General features: G+C 52.1%; 2 long non-coding RNA genes across 2 annotated transcripts; one reads left to right on the top strand and one right to left on the bottom strand.

Moving 5' to 3' along the window:
• Nucleotides 1–2,083: 2,083 nt before the first annotated feature.
• LOC140001026 (uncharacterized) lies at nt 2,084–8,280 on the bottom strand. Its single transcript, XR_011806199.1, has 2 exons — nt 6,332–8,280; nt 2,084–5,560 (listed from the first exon to the last, which is right to left on the bottom strand). It is a non-coding gene; the product is annotated as an uncharacterized lncRNA (long non-coding RNA).
• LOC140001024 (uncharacterized) lies at nt 2,338–3,524 on the top strand. The gene is made up of 3 exons (XR_011806197.1): nt 2,338–2,475; nt 2,824–2,963; nt 3,389–3,524. It is a non-coding gene; the product is annotated as an uncharacterized lncRNA (long non-coding RNA).
• Nucleotides 8,281–13,696: the final 5,416 nt, after the last annotated feature.

The following is a 13,696-nucleotide window of genomic DNA, read 5'->3' as shown; positions in this document are numbered from 1 at the left end:
CATATTTTGGCAAACAGAGATTGGACTCAGGAAGCTATTTCTTAAAAAATAAATAAATTAATTAAATTAAATTAAATTAAAAAGTTCATTTTATAAAAAGTAATTGCATTTATTATTTGGAAGTTTACTTCCTTGTATGGCTCAGTTTTAGCCGCTCTCCAGTTTTCTACAATTGACAGTTGACAATTTGTACGACTGGCCATTGCATGGACTTTTAATAATAACAACAACTAATAACAACAACAAAGTATGTGTGAGTTTTATTGATCTAAAAGTCAGTTTCCATACAGTTTTATCCCTGCATCTGCCTCTGGATCTGTAGATTTTGCATGTCCAACTTTTAAGTCAAAGTTTGATATAAAATTCTGGTTCTCTAAGTAGCTTCTAAAGGTCTCAAGCTCATCACCAAGTTGATGATTAAACAGAAAAAGCAGTATGTAATCCTTTCCCTGAAAGGAACAGTATTTTAGGGGAAAAATAGCAAGGAGTAGATACATGCATAAACATCACAGGTCACAGTATGGCCAGCTGGATTGCTATGTCGCCTGACGTGTGGGTATGTGTACTCTGCCTTGCTTTTCTCCTTACACAGTGTGGTGATTTTACTCAGGTGGGCAGACAAGCTCCACCACAACCGCTCTCTCACTCCCCCTCCTCAAAGAGGAACAGGGAGAAAACACGAGCAAAAGGGCTCAAGGGTTGAGATAAGGACAGGGAGGACGCGCAGTAATTATTGTGACTGGTAAAACAGACTCAGCATAGGGGGACAGTAAGACTTACTGCCTATTCCTACGCAGCTAGAAAAGCGAGAAACAAAGGAAAGAAACCAAAAGCACCTATCCCCCCATCCACCCTCTTCCACCTCCTCCCCCCGAGTAGCGCAGGGGAGTGGGGGAATGGGGGTTTCGGTCAGTCTAGAGCGCTTCTCCACCGCTCCTTCTCAATCACTCTTGTCCCCTGTGCTGTGGGGTCCCTCCCACAGGATGCAGGCCTTGCTGAACTGACCTGGCGTGGGCTTCCCACAGGCAGCAGCTCTTCCAGAACTGCTCCCACATGGCTTCATACCATGGGGTCCATCCCTCAGGAGCAGACTGCTCCAGCACAGGTCCCCCACGGGCAGCAGCTCCTACCAGGTCACCTGCTCCTGCGTGGGCTCCTCCACGGGCTGCAGCGTGGAACCCTGCTCCACCGTGGTACTCCATGGGCTGCAGGGGGACAGCCTGCTTCACCATGGGCCTCACCACAGGCCGCAGGGGAACTTGTGCTGTGTGCCTGGAGCACCTCTCCCCCTCCTTCCTCACTGACTTTGGCGCCTGCAAGGCTGTTCCTCACTCCTCTCACTCTCCCAGCTGCTGTGTGGCGCAGTGTTGTGTTTTTTTTTTTTCCTAAATCTGCTCTCACAGAGGCGCAAAACAACATCACTTACTGGCTCAGCTCTGGCCAGCAGTGGGGCCCTTGCCAAACATGGGGCAGCTTCTAGATCCTTCTCACAGAAGCCACGCCTGTGGCCCCCTAACACCAAAACCTTGCCACGTAAACCCATGACACGGCAAGAGGCTCAGACTTTCTCTGCCTGCAACTACTCAAGAAATGAGAGTATCAGTAGCTTTCTCACACCAAGACAATTAGAACAAACGCTGAGGTTTGAAAGCCTATGGTTCTAAGGATTGAAGCCTATTTTTAACATTTTAGATGTTGCTTGGCATTCATAGAGCAGTGTTCAATGGTAGGCCTCACAGCTGGTTTCCTCTGGATTTCCGATAAGCCAACAAATTCCTCCTTCCGTTGATAGTAGTCTCACCCTAGTATACAACAGTCTTGTAGTAGCAAGTCCTGGTCCCTGCCAAATAATTATCAGTACAGGAAAGATCTGAGAAACGTTCTATATGGATACTGTCAGTAGATGTTTGCAACGATTTTAAAAAATCTGAACAGAAACATTGAAGATCATACCCATGCAGGGAATGTGATTAGATCCTGTTTCAAGCATCTTAGCACTGAGACAAAACATCAGGGAAAAAAACAAAAACAAACAAACAAAAAAACAACTTTCAGATTTGTTTTTGAGAGTCTGAATAACACATTATCTCTTCTCATTTTATTGCTTATTAGACAGTATTGCCATTCACATATTTTTCTCCAACAATGAGTAACTCAAATGGCAAAAAGGTTGGAAAATAGTTCTGAAAAACACCAGTTTAATCAGGGATAGTTCACCAGTCTTGAGCCTGAAAAATGCCACGTCTCCAAATCCAGTCTTTCTTTTTTCTTTGAGTCTTGCTCCTGGCAAGAGGGATCTGGTGCAGAGAGACAGTTCTGCCCAGGAGCAGCTCCACTGCACAGCACAGCAGGGTTGGGGGCTCTGACCGCAGCTGGCACAAAGAGAGGAGAGAAGGAGAGAGGACTTGGAGGCAGTTGGGAGTGGGTGGATGCTGAGAGCTGCCTGCAGGAGAAATCTGCACAGCCCTTGACAAGGTAAATGTCTGGCTGCAGGGCCATGCAGCTGCAGGTCCTGGAAGTGTCTCCTCCTGGGTCTTGTTTCTGGGAGGGCAGTGGGCAATGCAGTAGGCTTTGAGACTGCTGCTGGATTGCACTGTGAGGTGAGGACGTCTGGCAGAAAGTCCATGGAGAGCCATAACCCAGCTTCCCCTGGACAGCCAGGAGCCAAGTGCTAAGCCTCCTCCAGACACTGAAGGGATGGAGCTGGGATGCTGGGACAGTCCAGCTTATGAATATTCATGTTTGTCCATGGGGTGTTCTCCTGGTCTTCAGGCTGCTCTCCAGCAGGATGCAGCTCTCTCTTGGCATCCTTGTGTTCTCCAGGTGCCACAAGGAGAAGACACCTCTGCCCTAAGGCCATGTCCTTGCTGCTGACTGGCTGTCTGTGGGCAGCTGGAGTGACGCCTCTGTAGCCCTAGCAAAGAGGGAGAAGCTGAGATCCTGCTCATGCACTTGCAGACAAGGTGAGGATTCTGTCCATCTGCAGTGGGACTGGGGCTTCTCTGCTTTAAGCTCTCTACATATTGGGAAACAGTAGTGTGCTTGTTGTACTCAGCATAAGAAAATCAGCCTTGCTCTATACTGGAGGGAGGTGTTCTTTGCAACAACACTGCGAAGTTCATGGATCTTATAAATGGACTGAACTTCAGTTTCCCCCTTTTTCCTGCTTCCTGAATGCTTCACAGCAGGAAGGACTCCTCTGGAGCCCACAGGAATCCCCGCTCCCAGTGTCAGCCTCAGAAAGAATCATCCGGGACTCAAGCGGTAGAGCTGCAGAAAGATTCTCCTGCAAACAGAGAGGCTTGGGATGAGAGTGCTCTAAGACTTTCAAAATGTTTTCCTCAGAGAAGTCTCTTCTAACTTTATTCTGCCTTCTCTTTTTCAACAGACAACTGTGTTCAATGTCAGAAAATGCCCAACAGCAGCTCTGTGAGCGAGTTCCTCCTGCTGCCATTCGCAGACACGCGTGAGCTGCAGCTCCTGCACTTTGCGCTCTTCCTGGGCATCTACCTGGCTGCCCTCCTGGGCAACGGCCTCATCCTCAGCGCTGTAGCCTGCGACCACCGCCTCCACACCCCCATGTACTTCTTCCTCCTCAACCTCGCCCTCCTCGACCTGGGATGCATCTCCACCACTGTCCCCAAAGCCATGGCCAATTCCCTCTGGGACACCAGGACCATCTCCTATCAAGGCTGTGCTGCACAAGTTCTCTTTTTCGTCTTCTTCTTTGGTTCAGAGTTTTCAATTCTCACTGTCATGGCCTATGACCGCTATGTTGCCATCTGCAAGCCCCTGCACTATGGGAGCCTCCTGGGCAGCAGAGCTTGTGCCACCATGGCAGCAGCTGCCTGGGGCAGTGACTTTCTCCAAGCTGTCCTGCACATGGCCAACACATTTTCCCTGCCGCTCTGCCATGGCAATGCTGTGGAGCAGTTCTTCTGTGAAATCCCCCAGATCCTCAAGCTCTCCTGCTCAGATGCCTACCTCAGGGAATTTGAGCTACTTGTTTTCAGTTTTTCCTTAGTCTTTGGTTCTTTTGTTTTCATTGTTATTTCCTATGTGCAGATCTTCAGGGTGGTGCTGAGGATGCCCTCTGAGCAGGGCTGGCACAAAGCCTTTTCCACATGCCTCCCTCACCTGGCCGTGGTCTCCCTGTTTGTTAGCACTGTCATGGTTGCCTACTTGAAGCCCCCCTCCATCTCTTCGCCATGCCTTGACCTGGTGGTATCCGTTCTGTACTCAGTGGTGCCTCCAGCAGTGAACCCACTCATCTACAGCATGAGGAACCAGGAGCTCAAGGATGCCTTGAGGAAACTGATGAACTAATATTTTTAAAAAAAAAAAAAAAAAGCCTATTGTCTTCTGCATATGACTCAGAATGCATTGCAGGAACAAGGTTTTCTTTTTAATAATTTTTCATACTCTGGAGAGTGCCATCACAAGCTCAGAGGTGTGGGTAGTAAGTTCAGCAATGGCTGGCCAGGCCATTGCTCATTGCTTCTTGAGGGATAAGATTTCCCAGAAGAGCAGGGCCTGCTGTATGTGCATGGGAGACATTGAAAGAGAAACCCAATGCTGGTGCTGGCAGGCACGTCATATGTGTGTGGAGAGATGAACACGAAGGAGCACAAAGGCCATCCGCTATTCCTAGAAGTCTCATGAAGGCCAGCTGGGCAGATAGCGTCACAAGGCCAAGTAACGTCCCCTGGGAAGCCACCTGAAGGCAGCTCTGGGACGTTCCTCCTTGAACCGAGGTCTCTGTGCCCATTCCTCATGTCCTGGGGTATCTCAGAGGAGGGCAGAGCAGGGCGAGGCACCCCACAGCTGAGGTGTCTCCCAGCCTCTGGCAGTGACTGCAGGAGCTCTCTCTAAAGGCATGTGTGTATGAGGTCTGCTCAGATGTGGACACCTCACACAGCCCTGCCATTGCCCTGTGTGATTCCAGGAACAACCCCCAGTGTCCCTGTGAGATTCCTGGAACCCCTTTTGCATAGGTTCATTGCAGATGCCCCTCTCTGTTATGTCACACTACCCCGCCTTTCTCGACCGGGCTGTCAGGCATTTGGATCAGCAAGATTTCTGGGGACTTGAAAAATGTGGGCATCAAACGCATCTTCAGGAAGGGCAAGAAAAAGGATTGGCAGAACTGCAATTGTCACCTCTAACCCTGGGAATGTGATAGGGAAAGTCCTGCCACAGCCTTCTTCAGGCAGTTGGAGGAACCAAAGGAACTGCTGAAACAGAAGGGGAGGGGAAAGAAGGGAACGAGGTGAACCTGCACTTTAGCAAGGCCTTTGCCATGGTTTCCTGGGGTTCCCTTTAGCCACACTGGTGATATTTGGACTGAAAAAGGGGATGATGTTTTTGGGGGCAAGGTGTCAGTGGTACAAAGTCCTCCTTTCAGCCAGTTACCAGCAGCATCCCTCAGTGATGGGCACTTGGGCCAACACTGTTGACACTCTTTGTTATCTCCCTTCATGATGGCATGGAGCGTATTTCTCAATCTCAGTCTTTTAAACATGCATTAATCTTTAATGCAATGACTCTCCCTCAGAGTGCTCTTCAAGGACAGAAGAAATGGAGGAGAAAAAAAAAAAAAAAAAGGAAAAAAAGAAAGAAGCATTAGAATTGTTGGGAAATGTGTTTTGGTAAATGTGTGTTTATGTAAAATGTATTTTCCTAAATGTTTGCATAAAACTATTGTTCAAGAAAGCATAATTTGATTTATTGCACTTCTCCATGGTGTTGTCAATGGAAAACTGTGTAAATAAATAATGAACATTCATAGAAAAAAAAAAAAAGCTGGTGATGCTGGCAAGGGAGATTATTTCAGCTATTACTTAGAATCCTTTTTTGCACAGCTTTGAACTGTTTCTTCAATCTATTTTCATGGCTGGTTTCAGTTTTCCAGTCAGAGGTGGACACTGCCTCCAAGATTTCCTTGGATAGCCGAGGGACCCAGGTGGGAAAAGTGACACAGGACCTAGGGGAGCCCTTCTGGAGCACAAGCTGGGGGGCACGAACTGGGGCTGGGCCCCTCAGGGGCTGTGCAGGGCTGCTACGCATGCTGTGCAGGGCCTGCCTACAGCATGCTGTGTCCTTCCATCCCACTAAGATGTCACTTCTGTCTCAGAAACTGACCGTCCCCATGCAGGGAGACAGCATCTTGCAGGTCATGGCAATGTTTGAAAAGCTGCCCCAAACACAAGGACATATCTGGGGAGGTCAGGAGGCAAGATATCAAAAACTGCTCCAGACCATGGGGTCCATCCCTCAGGAGCAAACTGCTCCAACCTGGGTCCCCCACGGGCAGCAGCTCCTGCCAGGTCACCTGGTCCTGCGTGGGCTCCTCTCCACGGGTTACAGGTCTGGCCTGGAATCTGCTCTGGCAGGGGTCCTCCACAAACTACAACCTCTGTCAGTGCAGGTCCACCTGCTCCACCATGGTCTCCTCTACAGGTTGAAGGGGGACAGCCTGCTTCACCATGGTCCTCATCACAGGCCGCAGGGGACTTCTGCTCCGGGACATGGAGCACGTCTCCCCCTCCTTCATAACTGATCTTAGCACCTGCAAGGCTATTTCTCACTCCTCTCTTTCTCCCAGCTGCTGTTCTACAGCAGCTTTTTTTTTTTTTTTTTGCCTTTTTTTTTTTTCTTCTGTTTAAATATGCTCTCACAGAGGTGCAAAGAATGTCGCTTATTGGCCCAGTTCTGGCCAGCAGTGGGGCCCTTATCTAACGTGGGGCAGCTTCTGGATTCTTCTCACCAAGGCCACCTCTATGGCCCCCCACTACCAAAACCATGCCACGTAAACCCACTCCATGCAGTCACACGGCATTCAAAGATGAATGTGAGGGGCCATGGATTTGATCTGCTTGTAGGCGACAAGGAGGAGATGAGAGGAAATGCTCTGATGACCTCAACTCTGCCTCAGGATCTCCTGCCCCAGCAGGAGGAATGTGACTGTGGCAGGGACTGTGAGGTCACTTCTGCCTCTGCAGTTGATAGGGCAACAGCAGCAACATGTCACAGAAAGGGCCTACGAGGTCACTTCTGAGTGACTTTGGCTATCCTCCAGTCTTCAGGCACCTCACCCATTCTCCAGGACCTTTCAAAGATGATAGAGAGCGGTTCGGCGATCACATCTGCCAGCTCCCTTAGCACACGCAGATGCATCCCATCGGGACCCAGGGATTTGTGTGTGTTGAGCCCACACAGACGCTCCCGAACCACTCCCACGTCCACCAGGGGGGAGCCCTCCATTTCCCAGACCCTTTGTCCTATTGCCAGGGGCGAGGAGTCCCGGGGGAGTGTCCTTGAAGCAAAGACTGACGCAAAGAAAGCATTCAGTATCTCTGCCTTCTCAACGTCTCCCTTGACCAGGAAACCCCCCTCATTCAGCAAGGGACCCACATTATCCCTAGTCTTCCTCTTGCCGTTTACATACTTGAAAAACCCTTCTTATTATCCTTTATCTCTTTCGCAAGCCTCATCTCTAGGTGGGCTTTAGCCTTCCTGGTCGCATCCCTGCAGGCCCTGACAACACATCTATACTCCTCCCAAGAGGACAGGCCCTTTTTCCACATTTCACAGACCATCCTCTTCCATTTGATCTTATTGATGAGCTCCTTGCTCATCCACACAGGTTTCCTGCCCCCCTTCCCCGATTTCCTGTTCCTTGGGATGCACCGATCCTGAGCATGGAAGAAGTGCTGCTTAAATGTAGCCCAGCTCTCACAAGCACCCTTGCTTTCGAGCAGCCTATCCTATGAGATACTCCCAAGCAGGTCCCGGAAGAGGTCAAAGTTGGCTCTTCGAAAGTCCAAGGTAGCAATCCTGCTTTCAGCCTTACTTTCTTTGCCTAGTTGCATGTGTGTTGAGGGATTTCTTGGAACAGCAAAAATCCCATGGCTTGCTGTAGCTGAGCAAACCAAGCTACCAGGGCAACTATGAGAAGTTCCCATGACAGTGTTCCCACAGCGCCAAACTCAGAAAATACTGTTACCAGCAGCTGGCCTCAAGGACAAGGTCTACGTGACCGTTAATCACAAAGGGGGTTGTTTTCCTGACTGCTAATCAAAAGGGGGGTTCTTTTCTTGCAGGTGGGGTTGTTTTCTTCTAGTTGTTTGTCTGAGTGCTTTTGACCAATAATCTTGTGTGAAACATTGTCCGCCCCTGTAAAGTTCACTATAAAAGTTGTGCTAATCGGGCAATAAAAGGGAGCAGCACGATCTGACTCTGCTGGTGTCTGTCGTGCTTTCGCCCGTGCTTCCTGCAACATATGGGGGGTGGGGGGGCATTTTGGGGTCTCAAAATATGAGGGGGGGGGGTCATGAAACATATGGGGGGGGCACAGATGGGGGGGCTCCTGTAGGTTATGGGGGGGCGTTTTGGGGGGTCCTGGAACGGGGGGGGGGGGCAGGTAGGGTATTCGGGGGGGGCAGATTGGGGGGGGTCCCAGCTGGGGGGGGGGGCATTTGGGGTAGGGTAAGGGGGGCGAGTCCTAAACCGGGGGGGGGGGGAGACAGAGTTTGGAGGGGGGGGGCACTACCGATTGGGGGGGGGTCCAAATTTTTGGGGGGAAGTCAGATTCTTATGGGGGGGTGTCCAATTTTTTATGAGGGGGGTCCAATTTCTTTTTAGGGGGTCCAATTTTTTTTGGGGGGGGTCCAATTTTGGGGGGGTGGGGCCCGGGGGGGGTCCGGGCCGGCGGCCGCAGCGCAGGACCGTGATACAGCAGCGGCGGCGGCGGGGGGGTGCCCGAGGGGGGGGCGCGGAGGGACGGCGGCAGAGGGCCGCCCCTCCCCCCAACCGGGACCCGTCCCTGCTCCCGCACGCCCCCCCTCCCGCCGCCACTGCCGCCGTGGAGCCGACCCCATACCCTAAACCCCAAACCCCAAACCCCGCCCCCACCGCCGAAGCCCCGCCCTCTACTTCTAAAGCCCCGCCTCCCCCCTCCCTCCCTGCCGGCCGTTACCCGGCGGGCGCGGCCACGTGACCCCCCGCGCGCCTCCCTACTGGCCGGCGCCCCGGGGCGGCGCGCGGCGATTGGTGGAGGCGGCGCCCAATGGGAGCGCGGGGCGGGCGCGGTTTGAGTGTGCGCGCCGCAATGGCGGCGAGGCCCGGCGGCGGCGGCGGCGCCCGCCCGGTACCGGCCACGGCGGCGGCTGCGTCACTTCCGGCCGCCTCCCGGTTACCGGTGCGCAAGGCCCACGCCAAGCGCGCGGCGGCCGCGCCTGAGCCGGAGGCTCCCGAACAGTTTGGGCCCCGCTCCCGTTCCCGTTCCCGGTGCCGGTTCCGGTCTCGGTCTCGGTCTCACCCTCCCGTTCTCCCGTAGAAACGGCGCCGCTCCGGGCCCCGAGCGGGCTGGGCTCCCAGCAGCCGCGCCCCGTTGCGGGCTATCAGCGTCCCGACGGCACCAGGCCCAGGTAGGGCGGCACCGGGGGGGTCCCGGTTGTACCGGGGGGGTCCCGGTTCCACCGTTCGGTCGCGGTGACCCCCCCGTGCCCCCCCCAGGCCGGGAAAAAGGCCCCGGGGGCGGCTTCGGGATCGGCAGCGCCGCCTCCGGTACCGGGGGTGCGGCGGCGGGCGGCGGGGGACCCGAGGGGGCAGCTGGCGGAGCTGCGGGAGAAGATAAGGGGCCTGGAGGATGACAACCGGCAGCTCCGGGAGCAGCTGCAGCACAGCCGGGCCCGGGAGGAGGAGCTGGGCAGACAAGTGAGGTGAGAGCCCCGGTAACATCCCCCCCCCACCCCGCTACCGGTTTGCACCCTCCCGGTAACCGGGGACCCCTCCCCTGACCCCTCTGGTACCCAGAGACCCCCCTCCAGTAACGGGGGACCCGTTTCCTTCCTCCTCCGGTATCGGGGACCCCCCTCTGGGTACGGAAGACCCCTCCCCTTCCCCCTCCGGTACCCGGGGACCCCTGTCCGGTACCGGAGACCCCCCCCTCCGGTAACGGCACCCCCCTGGTGCCTCCCAGCTCTCTGCGCACGGAGCTGCAGCAGTGCCAGGAGGAGCGGTCCCGGTGGCAGCGGGAGGCGGAGGCGCAGGCGGCCGAGCGGCAGCGGCTGGCGGCTGAGCTCCAGGAGCGGCACCGGCAGCTGGAGGAGCTCCGGGAGGCGGCGCGGGACCGGGAGGAGCAGCTGGGGGCCGCCCAGGTGGGTACGAGGCTGATTTCCCCCCCCCCCACGGGGCAAAACCAGCAAAACGCGGGATTCTGCCCCAAAATGGGCTGCGAGGAGCGCAGCTGGAGATGCTTCAGGGGGCTTTTTACCCGATTTCGGGGTGTTTTGCCGGATTTTTCCCCAGTTGTTGTCTTCTCCCAAATTATTCCCCGTACCCCCCTAAATTATTATCTTAGGCTCCCCTGATTATTGGGGTCTTCCCCCCCAACCCTTCCTGATATTGGGGCATTTCCTCCAGATTTTGGGGGCTCTTCCCCGAATTCTGCTTGGCTTTTCCCGCAAACTTTGGGGGAGTTTCCACCAATTCTGTGTGTTTCCCAACCAAATCTTGGTGGGTTTCCCCTCCCCCTGTATTCTGGATGGTTTTTCCCCATGTTTTTTGGGGGGCTCTTCCCGAAGATTTTATAGGTTATTTCCCCAAATTCTTGGTGCTTTTTCTACAAGCTCTTCGCGGACGGGGTACCCAAGTTCTGTGCGTTTTTTCCCTAAAGTTTTGAATTTTTACATCCAATTCTGGGCGCCCCCGTCTTGGCCGACGGCGTTGGGCGCCTCTTGGCCAACGGGGTCGGGCCTTTCCCCCCCCCCAGGCGGAGCTGCGGGCGCTGGCGGGGGCGCAGGAGGAGCATTTGCACGCGCTGGAGATGGAGCGGCGCCGCCTGCACAACCAGCTGCAGGAGCTCAAGGTGCACCGGGGGGGCTGACACTGAAAATATCAATAATAATTTAAAAACCAGGATTCACTTCGGGGGATTTTTCACCCCAAGATGTAAAAAATAATAAAAATAATAAATAATAGTAATAACATTAGTATTTCATGTTTTGTTTTTGTCAAAATTGAAAAAAAATGTTTTTTTTTTTTTTGCTCAAACTTTTCTTAAAATAACATTCCTGTTTTTTCCTCAAAGTTAAAAAATATCATTTATTCTTTTTTCTCGAAATTGAAAAACAAAACCTTTTTTAGTTTGCTCAAATAAAAAATCATCTCTCTTTTTCTGATTTTTACTGAAATTTTAAAAAGTCAAAAGAACACTTCTTTTATTTCTCAAAATTTAAAATAGAATAACTCATTTCATTTTTTGAGCTTTTTTGCTCAGAGTTTAACAAATACATATGTTTTTGCCCCAAATTTTTTTAAAAATACAAAAACAAATCATTTTTTTGCTCAGTTAAAAAAAAAAACACTTAATTTTCCCTCAAATTAAAAAAAAATATATAAAATGCTTAGTTTTTCTTGCTCAAAATTAAAAAAATACATAGTTTCTTTTAGGTTTTGCCCCAAATCTATAAACAACAGAATGGTCATGGTTCGTTTCTGTTTTTTTGTTCAAAATTTTAAGAGTATATAAGAATATAAATATTTAACTCTGAAAGTTTTTCTTATATATCCATACTTAAATACAGAAAAATACAGAAAAATAATCTGTCTGACAAGTGGCAGTTGGGCAGGGCTCAGGGCTGTGGCAATTGGGGCCACGTCAGGTCACCATTGGGATCCCCCAAGGCTCCGTTTTAGGGCCAGTCCTCTTCAAGTCCTCGATATTCGACAAAATACCTTTTTTTCCCTTTTTTTTTTCCCCCTCCCCAGGGGAACATCCGCGTCTTCTGCTGTGTGCGCCAACATTTCCCCCCAAAGACCCCTATTTCCCTCCCATTTCCCCCACAAGTGCCCCCATTCCCTCCAATTTCTTCCCTATTTCCCCCCCCAAGAAGCGCTGTTTCCCCCCATTTTCCCCATAAATGCCCGTTTCTTCCCATTCTCCCCAAAAGTGCCCGTTTGCCCCAGTTTCCACCCCAAAGGCCCCCAAAGTGCCCCGTTAGCCCCACCAAATGCCCCCATTTCCCCCCAAAGACCCCCATTTCCCCCCAAAGACCCCCATTTCCCCCCAGTTTCCACCCCAAATACCCCCGTTTGCCCCTGAACTCCCCCCAGTGACCCTTATTTTCCCCCAAAAGACCCCTTTTTCCCCCCATTTGCCCTATAACCCCCCCCCGTCCCCCCCCAGTCGGCCCTGGATGGGTACCCCGTCTGCATCTTCGCCTACGGGCAGACGGGCAGCGGCAAAACCTACACCATGGAGGGGCCGGGGGGCGCCGACCCCACAAGTTGGGGGGTGATCCCCCGCGCCGTGCGGCACCTCTTCGGGGGCGCCCGCCAGCTGGAGCACAAAGGGTGGCAGGTGGGGGCTGAGGCACCGAGTTTTGGGGGATTTGGGGGCTTTTGGGGGGCTTTTGGGGCTTTTTTGGGGGGAGTTAGGGGTTTTGGGGGCTTCTTTGGGGGGCGTTTAGGGCTTTTGGGGGCTTCTTTGGGGGTGTTAGCGCTTTTGGGGGGCTTAGGGCTTTTGGGGACTTCTTATGGGGGCGTTTAGGGCTTTTGGGGGCTTCTTTGGGTGTGTTAGTGCTTTTGGGAGGGGCTTAGGGTTTTTGGGGGCTTTGGGGTTTTTTTTGGGGGGTGTTAGGGCTTTTTGGTGGCTAATTTAGGGCTTTTTTGGGGGGTTAGGGCTTTTGGGGGGACTTTTGGGGAGACTTTTTGGGGAGTTATGGCTTTTGGGAGCTTTTTTGGGGGGATTAGGTCTTTTAGGGGCTTTTTTGAGGGGATTTTGGGACTTTTGGGGGTTTAAGGCATTTGGGAGGGTTTAGGACTTCTTGGGGTGCTTTTTTTTGGGGGGGTTACAGCTTTTGGGGGGCTAGTTTAGGGCTTTGGGGAGATTTTTTTGGGGGGAATTAAGTCTTTTAGGGGCTTTTTTGAGGGGGTTTTGAGCTTTTGGGGGCTTCTTTTGGGGGATTTAAGGCATTTGGGGGGGTTAGGGCTTCTTGGGGTGCTTTTGGGGGGATTAGGGCTTATGGGGGCTTTTTTGGGGCTTTTTTGGGGGTAGGTCTTTTGGGGGCTAATTTAGGGCTTTTTTTGAGGGGGTAGGGCTTTCTTGGGGGAGTAGGGCTTTTGGGGTGGGGGGGTTAGGGTGGGTTTTTGGGGGAATTTCTTTAGCTTTGGGGACTTTGGGTCTGCTCTTTTGGGGGCTCTTTGGGGTTCTTTATAGGGTTTGGAGGCTTTTGGTGGTTCTTTAGGCCCCTTTTTGGGGGGATTTTGCGCCCCCCTGACCCCCCCAAAGTACAGTTTCAGCGCCAGTTTCCTGGAGATCTACAACGAGGCACTGCGGGACCTGCTGGGGGGGGACAAGGGGGGTGAGCTGGAGGTCAGCTGTGGTGAACAAGCGATAAAAGAGTTAGTTAAATATATTTTAAATTAAATATATGTTCCTTGGAAGTACAAGAATAGCATTCAGGTTAAATCAGGTCTCCTTGGTGTAAAAATAAAGTGAAAAACCTTCCAGCCGGTAAGGGAACATAGAAGACCCTACATGCAATGTGTTTAGATGCAAAATTAAACTCCAGAGCACAACAACTGAAAAGGATGATTTTATATATATAAATATTTACAGACACTATTTATGACTTTATATTTGCACAGATATTTACTTTCATTTATCTCCTCTTTGCCCTTGATCCAGATT

Source organism: Anas platyrhynchos, chromosome 36 (genome assembly GCF_047663525.1).
Source record: "Anas platyrhynchos isolate ZD024472 breed Pekin duck chromosome 36, IASCAAS_PekinDuck_T2T, whole genome shotgun sequence".
Classification (NCBI taxonomy): Eukaryota; Metazoa; Chordata; class Aves; order Anseriformes; family Anatidae; genus Anas; species Anas platyrhynchos.
The sequence above is the reverse complement of the archived record's forward strand: the minus strand, read 5'-3'. Positions and strand labels throughout refer to the sequence as shown.